Source organism: Leopardus geoffroyi, chromosome A1, assembly GCF_018350155.1.
Source record: "Leopardus geoffroyi isolate Oge1 chromosome A1, O.geoffroyi_Oge1_pat1.0, whole genome shotgun sequence".
NCBI classification, from domain to species: domain Eukaryota; kingdom Metazoa; phylum Chordata; class Mammalia; order Carnivora; family Felidae; genus Leopardus; species Leopardus geoffroyi.
This window is the reverse complement of record NC_059326.1, coordinates 95164425-95172920: the sequence shown is the minus strand read 5'-3', so window position 1 is coordinate 95172920 and position 8496 is coordinate 95164425. Positions and strand designations below refer to the sequence as shown.

At 47.3% G+C, this 8496-nt stretch overlaps 1 long non-coding RNA gene across 1 annotated transcript; it reads right to left on the bottom strand.

The window, feature by feature from the left end:
- Positions 1 to 298: 298 nt before the first annotated feature.
- On the bottom strand, positions 299 to 3212 carry LOC123599734. Its single transcript, XR_006713283.1, has 3 exons — positions 2654 to 3212; positions 2227 to 2366; positions 299 to 493 (listed from the first exon to the last, which is right to left on the bottom strand). It is a non-coding gene; the product is annotated as an uncharacterized LOC123599734 (long non-coding RNA).
- Positions 3213 to 8496: the final 5284 nt, after the last annotated feature.

Genomic DNA, 8496 nt, shown 5'->3' with positions numbered 1-8496 from the left:
GATCGTGTTTTAGTCCAGAAGAAACCCAGGCAAAATTGACCATTTTTCCTGGAAAGCGTATGTGTCTAATTCCTAATTTTGCAAGAACCAGGCAGCGTAAATTTAGTTTATTAAAACATGCATTTAGCACATTTGCCAGAGTGGTGATATTTATTCCCCCTGAACTTTAAATCATCTTGGACGGTGAAAGAGATCTTTAATTATGTATAGACGCAGGACAACAGAACACAACACGCTGGGTTTCTTTCTTTAATATATATTTCCCAAAAGCAAGAAAATGATAGGTTAAGCATTTAACGTGCTTGCAGACTTCATTTTATTTCCATCAAGTGCTGGAGTTAAGTCAAATTTTCATTCTGACATTTAAAAAACCTCCACTATAGGAAATACATAGGTTTAAAATTGGCCTGCTGTTTTTCCATTGGATTCAGGAGGAGACTAGGAATTCGCAAGAATAGGCTTTTCCAATTTTCCACGGCATCTGACCTGACATCTGGAAATAGCCAGAGAGAAATAACTGTGCATGTGTGAAGTGTTGTGGACTTTGCCCAACCCCTTTACATACAGCATCTCATTTTAAGCCTCCACACAACCCTGATAGGAGCTTAACAATCCTCTTTTCTGATCTATTTAACAGCAAAAAAAAAAAAAAAAAAAAAAAAAAAAATCAAGGTCTGGAGGAGTTGGGCAATTTTTTTTTTTTTTTCAACGTTTTTATTTATTTTTGGGACAGACAGAGACAGAGCATGAACGGGGGAGGGGCAGAGAGAGGGAGACACAGAATCGGAAACAGGCTCCAGGCTCTGAGCCATCAGCCCAGAGCCCGACGCGGGGCTCGAACTCACGGACCGCGAGATGGTGACCTGGCTGAAATCGGACGCTTAACCGACTGCGCCACCCAGGCGCCCCGGAGTTGGGCAATTTGACCAAGGTTTCACAACTAATACATGGAGGAACTGGAACCAGCATTCAGACTTCCCGAATCCCAGATCGGGCCTTTCTGACCACGTTTACCACCGGAATCCAGTTTTCCAGTGGGGCCTGGGGGCCATTGGCAACATGGCCTCCAGCGTAAGAGATTTCTTAACAGAAGACTCCCATGGTGGTGCTGGAGAGTTCAAGGCTGCCTTCTCCTCCTCCTCCTTCTTCTCCCTCTTCCTCTTCTTAATTTATTGTTTTGGAGGGAGAGAGAGCACAAAGGAGGGAGAGGCAGAGAGAGAGGGAGACACTGCTGACAGCAGGGAGCACCACGCAGGGCTAGCATTCACAAACCATGAGATCTTGACCTGAGCCAAAATCATACGCTCAACTGACTGAGCTACCCGGGTGCCCCGAATTATCAAGGCCTTCTGAGGGATTCTGGAGGGAACCTGCTAGGACCTCCTAGCAGCCTCCAACAGCACCTTCGGTGACTACCCAGGAACCGCCTCTCCGCCGGCCTTGACTCCCTGTCAATCCCAGTGGATCAGTGCGATGACCAGAAGTGCCATGCTCAGAACGTGCCCTGGGGCTGGTTATTCTGGGATCAGCGAGCAAAGGTGCCATGAGCACCAGCCACCGTACAAGTGCAGGGAATGAAGGTGTCACTTCAGGGTCGATTCCGTGACTTTGCTTTCCATGGTGGGTGACCTGAAAGGTGCCCATTTTTTTACAACCCTGCCTTTCTCTCCTGAATATTTCCACCACACATTAGTACCATTATTATTATAATTTGAGAGCGAGAACACGCATGAGCTGGGGAGAGAGAGAATCCTAAACAGGCTCCACGCTCAGCATGGAGCCCGACACGGGGCTCGATCCCACGACTCTGGAATCGTGACCTGAGACAAAATCAAAAGCCAGAGGCTTAACCAACTGAGCCACCCGGGCGCTGCCCACCACACATTAGTTCAACTTCAGATGACTGGCTGCCTCTTCGGAGCGCAAATCCTTTTCGTTGCAGGGGTGAGGGGTGGGCGTGGGAGCTGGGAGAGGACAGGCAGCACACTGCGTAAGTTATATTCATTTAAACCTTAATTCCACTGCCTTTCTCAGATTCTTTATCAGACCTGGCAAGGGTTCAAACTGGGAGCTGGTGGAAGCTGGTAGAAGCGTCCCCACGGAAGTGTTTTCCTGTGCAAGCTCTGAGGTCAGCAGTGCCTTCAACTTGACCGCTCTAGACAGAGCATCGGCTCCCCTGCGCATGACAGGCTCCCGTGCTCCCTCCCGAGGACATCCACCGCCTACCTGAAGGCAGGTGTCTCAGGTCGTCATCCGGCTGAACTCTAAGTCCCTTCCTCCCAGGACGTGGCATTGGATATTTCCCGTTGAGGGCTGAGCCGCAGGGAGGCGACAGGCGCAGATCCAGAGAGAACGGGGCATCTTCTCTTTGGAGTAAGCAAAGCAGTAAAGCGAAACTCAGAAGGGGAGGCTGCCAAGGGAGAAGGGTTACTGAGATACAATAAAAACACGCTTGACAGTTTTGCTTATAATGGAGCCACCGCAGGGAGCTTTCCGAGTGCCCACTACCGCCAATTCGCAAAAAGGCTGACCCTTCAGCATGAGACCTCAGCGGACAGAGAAGGTCCCTCACCTCCTGGCACAGGGCAGAAGGGTAGACTTACCTCCTAATCCCAGACTCAGGGAGTGCGCGACCTGGTCAATAACCTCCTACCCTTTGCAAATGTGTTCTCATTTGCTTGCTCCCATCCGTGCCGCCTCATGACAAACTGTCTCTTTGCGGAGTCCCCAGTCCTCCGCCGCCCTGTACTTCGCAGAGAGTCTCTCTCATTGCTTCTGATCTCCTTTTTGATGAGCTAACCCCTTTGCATGTTCAGATTTGTTTTTTGTGTACATTCTTTTCAAACTGACGAAAAGCAAAGGGACAGCAGGGCGTTCTTTGATTTCTCTCTCCTGCACATGGAAGATGAATTCTCTGTGTGTGTTTAGAAGTGATTTGCTTCCTCCCAGATTTTATTTTCATGAGGTTAAGAAAGCAACTGAGCAAGGAGTTAAGGATCCCAGGAACCGCGATTGTGGTCATGTATTACCTACGTGCCACTCTCTGCTTGTGTTCAGACTGGGTTCACCAAGCAAACGGAAGCATCTTTTCTTGTGTCCTTCTCTTCACGTTAACATGTGAAATTACCCTAAGGGACAAGATTATCGTTATTTTATCGTTATTGTTTACTTATATCTGCTTTGTTCCGGAAACAATTTAAAGCAGCATTATGGGGGCACCGGGGGCAGGGGGAGGGGGTGTAGGGCGGGCTCAGTCGGTTAAGCATTTGACTTCGGTCCAGCTCGTGATCTCGCAGTTCGTGGGTTCAAGCCCCGCATCAGGCTCTGTGGTGACAGCTTGGAGCCTGGAGCCTGCTTTGGATTCTGCGTCTCCCTCTCTCTCTGCTCTTCCCATGCGCGCTTTGTCTCTCTCTTTCAAAAATAAATAAATATTTTTAAAAAATTAAGCAGCATCATGTATGAATTTCTGATCTATGTACAGGAGCAGTTCTATTTGATTTTTTATCAAATCTACTTTTTAATGATTGATATGTTAACGATGTGATTAATCCATTGGGTTTGATTCATTTAGATCATCATTTACATTTCATCAAGATGTGTTTTCAAGGCGATACTTGATGTCCTTCTCAAAATGCTCCATTTCTCAGCATGGGGAGCCTCTATCTTCTATAAGCAAAGAAAATCTGAACCACGGCCTTCTGACTGACAGGAAGCTGAAATCTAAGTGTGGGGAGGTTAAGTAATCCCACCAATGTTTGCAGAACACTGGAGAAGCCCGCTTTTCCTTATGCTTATGTGTTTTCTATAAGGTACATTTCTCTATAAGATACACAAGTCTGGGGCGCTTGGGTGGCTCGGTCGGTTAAGCGTCTGACTCTGGATCTCAGCTCAGGTCATGATCTCATGGTTCGTGAATTCAATCCCAGCATTGGGCTCTGTGCTGATGGCATGGAACCTGCTTGGGATTCTGTCTTTCCTTCGCTCTGCCCCTCACCTGCTTGTGCTCTCTGTCTCTCTGAAAATAAATTAAAAAAAAAAAAAAAAAGATACACGAGTCTGTACAATTCCTCAAAGAAATCTAGGAGACAATCATCACCACCTACCTCCACAGCAGGCTGAAACAATGCCCTGAAAGCCTCGGGCCCCACGCATAGGCTTTCTCCAGCTGGTAGAGAAAACTGTGCCCAGGAGCATCCTTTTAGGACACCCCACAGTCAGGATGTGACCTTCTGGGCATTCCGAGTAGGTATGTTGAGTTCATATGGAGTTGAGTTCATGTGAAATAGAATGGTTAGGCCAGAAAGGTGACATGTGTTTTTAATAGGACACAGAACATCAAAAAATGTTGAATACACAGTGAGAAAACTGTTCTCTGCTTTCCTTTTCATTTTCAATTCCTTTTCAGTGCCTCCAGTGACATTAAGGAGAAAGTCTCCACTAAACGGTAGTAGACATTTAACACCCCATCTCCCTCTAAGTTTAACCATCAATAAGGAGCTGGCATCAGGTAAGAACCTTGGGCAAGCAACAGTAACCAGCCACAATCTACTGATGACGCTTCATTTTTACTGTATTTGGATTGTTTACCTTCTCTTTCTTTTTTTTAATTTTTTTTAATGTTTATCTATTTTTGAGAGAAAGGGACAGAGCATGAACAGGGAAAGCACAGAGAGAGGAGACACAGAATCCCAAGCAGGCTCCAGGCTCTGAACTGTCAGCACAGAGCCCGACGTGGGGCTCGAACTCATGAACCACGAGATCACGACCTGAGCTGAAGTCAGATGCTTAACTGACTGAGCCACCCAGGTGCTCCAATGTTTACCTTCTCTTTCTATCAAGTGATGCTAGTTGGCCACTGAGGTGGTGATATAAAGTCTCATTTAAAATAAACATTTTTTAATGTTTTTAAAAATTAAAATAAATGATTGTACAGGTGATTTGTTTTTTTATTTATTTATTTTGAGAGAGACAGAGAGAGTGAAAGAGAATCCCAAGCAGGCTTTACACTGTCAGTGCAGAGCCCAATGTGGGGCTCCAACTCACAAACCGTGAGATCATGACCTGAGCCAAAATCAAGAGTCAGATGCTTAATTGCCTGAGCCATCCAGGCGCCCCTGTTAACAATGACATTTGGGGTAACAGGAAGAAAAACAAAAAGGGTCTTCAATGAAAGACAAGAAGCTAATGTCCTGAGAGCAAAATTGGCATCAATCTCAGAAGAGTTGAGTCTGAGGCCAATACTCCTACTGATAAGCCATGGGAGGTGATGAACGTCTGGTTATTGATCTCTCCACCTATAAAGGGGATATAATAAAAATATTCACTTGGGCCACCTGGATGACTCGGTCAGTTGAGCATCCAACTTTTGATTTCAGCTCAGTTCATGATCCCAGGGTCGTGAGATCAAGCCCCATATCGGACTCCGTGCTGACCATGGAGCCTGCTTGAGATTCTTTCTCTCTCTCTCTCTCTCTCTCTCTCTCTCTCTCTCTCTCTCCCCCCCCTCCTCTCCTGCTCACTCACTCTCTCTAAAATACATCTTTAAAAATTTAAAAAATATATTAACTTGACCTCTTTACAGATTGGTGTTGAAGGATCAAATGAGAGTGTGTAAGGGAAAGTCTGTTACAAACTATAAAATATTATATCCAGGTAAGGGATTATCATAATAAATGAGTAATGGGTGAGGGGGGAGATAAGGGAGGATCAAAGCAAATTAGCCTAAAGAAAATTAATTAGCTAGAAAGAAAATTCTACCATCCCATTAGGTAGATGAACCTGGGTTTTGGGAAGCCGGGAAGTGACCAGATTGTCATTTGGTTTGTACAAGGGGAGGGATCAGAGGAATAAAAACAATCAAAAACAAACAAACAAAAGCCTCCTTCAAAGGGAAGGATCCCCCCCCTTCCGAAGAGAAGAGAAAGCTGGGGAGACCCTAGGTCTGGGTGAAACTCTCATGAGGGTGAAACCACCACACCCTCTTTCCTCACCTGCTCTGGTCCCTCCGAACACGGTTGTGTCCTGACAAGTCCTGGCACATGCAGGTAAGCACTTTGGGTCCACTGCACATGAGGCCACTCGAGTTGTCCTAGATGAAGGGGACGGGAATGGGCAGAGGAAACTGCATTGAGGCGACAACGCTGTTGGCTTCCCTCAGTACTGAACACCCAGGACCCAGTACAAGTGCCTGAAAGAATGGGGGTCCAGGAAGGACTCGTTTGGTGAGTGCAAGGAAGAAGAAAGTGGGGGAGGAAGGGAGGGAGAGAGAGAGGAAGAGGAAGGAAGAAGAAAAAAGCTCCAGCTTCCAGACCAACACCCCAAGTGAGGGGAGGCCAAAGTGGGAATTTTATCCCATGCCTCCCGGGACGGCAAGGAGACCTTAGGGGTGCTGAGTGTGGGGCTGAGAGTCTACGGAACTGACTCACAACCTCCCTTTGACCACCTGCTGTAACTGGGGGATGCTGGGCACATTCCTACCTTCTCTGACTGTGAGCGTGTCTCACCAACACCATGGGAATGGGCAGACCAGCCTCACACGGAGTAATCGACATTAAATGGGAAGAAAAATATACGCACGCACACATAGTAAGATGGGCCAGAATTGTAGCTTTAGTCGTTATGGTTGTTGGTGCTATTACATACGCTCTACGAAAACGCAGGGGAATTATTTTGATTCTGTTAAAAGTGTGACACGATATGGATTTTCGTTCCATAAACAGATTCTTATAACTTTGCTTCCTAATTAGACTGTATCTGTCATGTCTGTAATTCCTGTGTAATTAAATTGAAATTAAATGTCAATTTGCTTTGAATTACAGAGTAATTCTATGTATACATGCCACGCAATCTGCATTCTGTTAGGAGACGACAACCAAAAATATCCTGACGGTCCCTCTGCAATTACAAAGTGATCTGATTAAGATCAGCGTTGACAAACGACCTGCCAAGGCCTGAAGAAGAAAAACCGTGGGCTGGTGGAGGGGTTGGCAGAGGTTAGGTGCAGCAGGGGAGGGGGCAGTGAGCTCACCGATGACCCCTCCACTCCCCAGGAACCCATGAAATCCTGAACTGACAGTGATCGCTTGGGCAGGCGGTGGGGGTGATCCCTTAAATGAAAAAAACAAAAAAAATAGAGACCTCAATTACACAACACGCTAACTGGCACGGCTTTCTCTTCACTCTCGAACCCAGCTGTTTTAATTAGGTTGGCGTTTGAGGTCCTGAATCCCCGGGGCCCCAAAGACAGTGATAAATGTAGAGAGAGTATTTAAAACCTCATCCGGGAATGTGATCTTTCTGTAATACATAAAATGCCTTCCATCCTCCAACTTAAAAAAAAAAAGAGAGAGAGAGAGAGAGAGAGAGGCATGGAAATAATTCCTATTCCATTCCTATCATATCTGTATTGGTCCTGAGCACAGGAGCCATGGGAAAAGATGAACTAGGTGGGGACGAGGGGCAAGGAAAGAACCAGAACGTGAAGGAACCAGGAGCAAATGTGGCAGCACAGAGAGGGAAAGATTCCCACCCGGGCTTTCTCCCTCGTCTCCTTCCTCCAAGGCCACTCTGTGGCCAAGGAAGGTCACTTTCCCTCAGCCTCCCTGCCCTTGGCTTTGCCCCCGGGTGTGCTGCTCCCCCAATTATGGCTTCTTTTGGACACTTCACCAAACTCTACCCTGGCACTCCTCTGTGATGAGGAGCTGTTTATTTCCCGTTTACTCAGTGGACATCTCCTTCTTCTGCTCCTCCCCGGGCCTCAGACAACCCCCTCCACCTCCCGGCAAAGTCTGCAGGGCCCCCCAGTGCCAGCCTTCAGAGGTGGGGGAAGGGCCTCGGAGATTACGGGCCAGCAATGCCCAAGTCAAGGGGCTGGTCACAGGCTCCCTTTCTTACACGCTATGACCCTAAGCAAGTCATTTAACCTCCGTGAGCCTCAGTTCTCCCAAATATAAATGGAAATGAATATAAACTGTCCTGACTATTGCATAGAGTTGTTGGAAGAACACATTAGCTAACGTAGATGAAGGTGTGCAGGAAAGAGTAAAGACTCGTCCAGGTTTGTTATATCATCCTCCTCCTGGGAGGTATGTTAGCGTTCTCTCTTTGGCAGATGACTAAAAACCCAACCCAGCCCAAGGAGATGGGGCTAGGGGGAAGGGAATTGGGTTTCGGGGACTTTTATAGCTAAAATGTGTGGGGCAGGTGTGGCTTTGGGCCTGGCCAGGTGCAGGGATCGCGCAGGGTCCACTGTGTGGCCCATTCAGCTCACATCCTGCTCAGTTTAAGTTCAGTGGGAAAGAGCATGTTCCAGAAGCTCTCTCTCTCCAACCCCAGGACTCATGATGCTGTGATCAACTGGTCGCAAACCAATCATGGTGGCCAAGAGGCAATGGGGCATTCACGGGTACCAGTCCCAGCTTCTGGCCCTGGGTCCAGAAATGCCACTGTCCTCACTCTCTGAGCTGCACGGACTGACCCAGAGGAAGTGAATGGCTC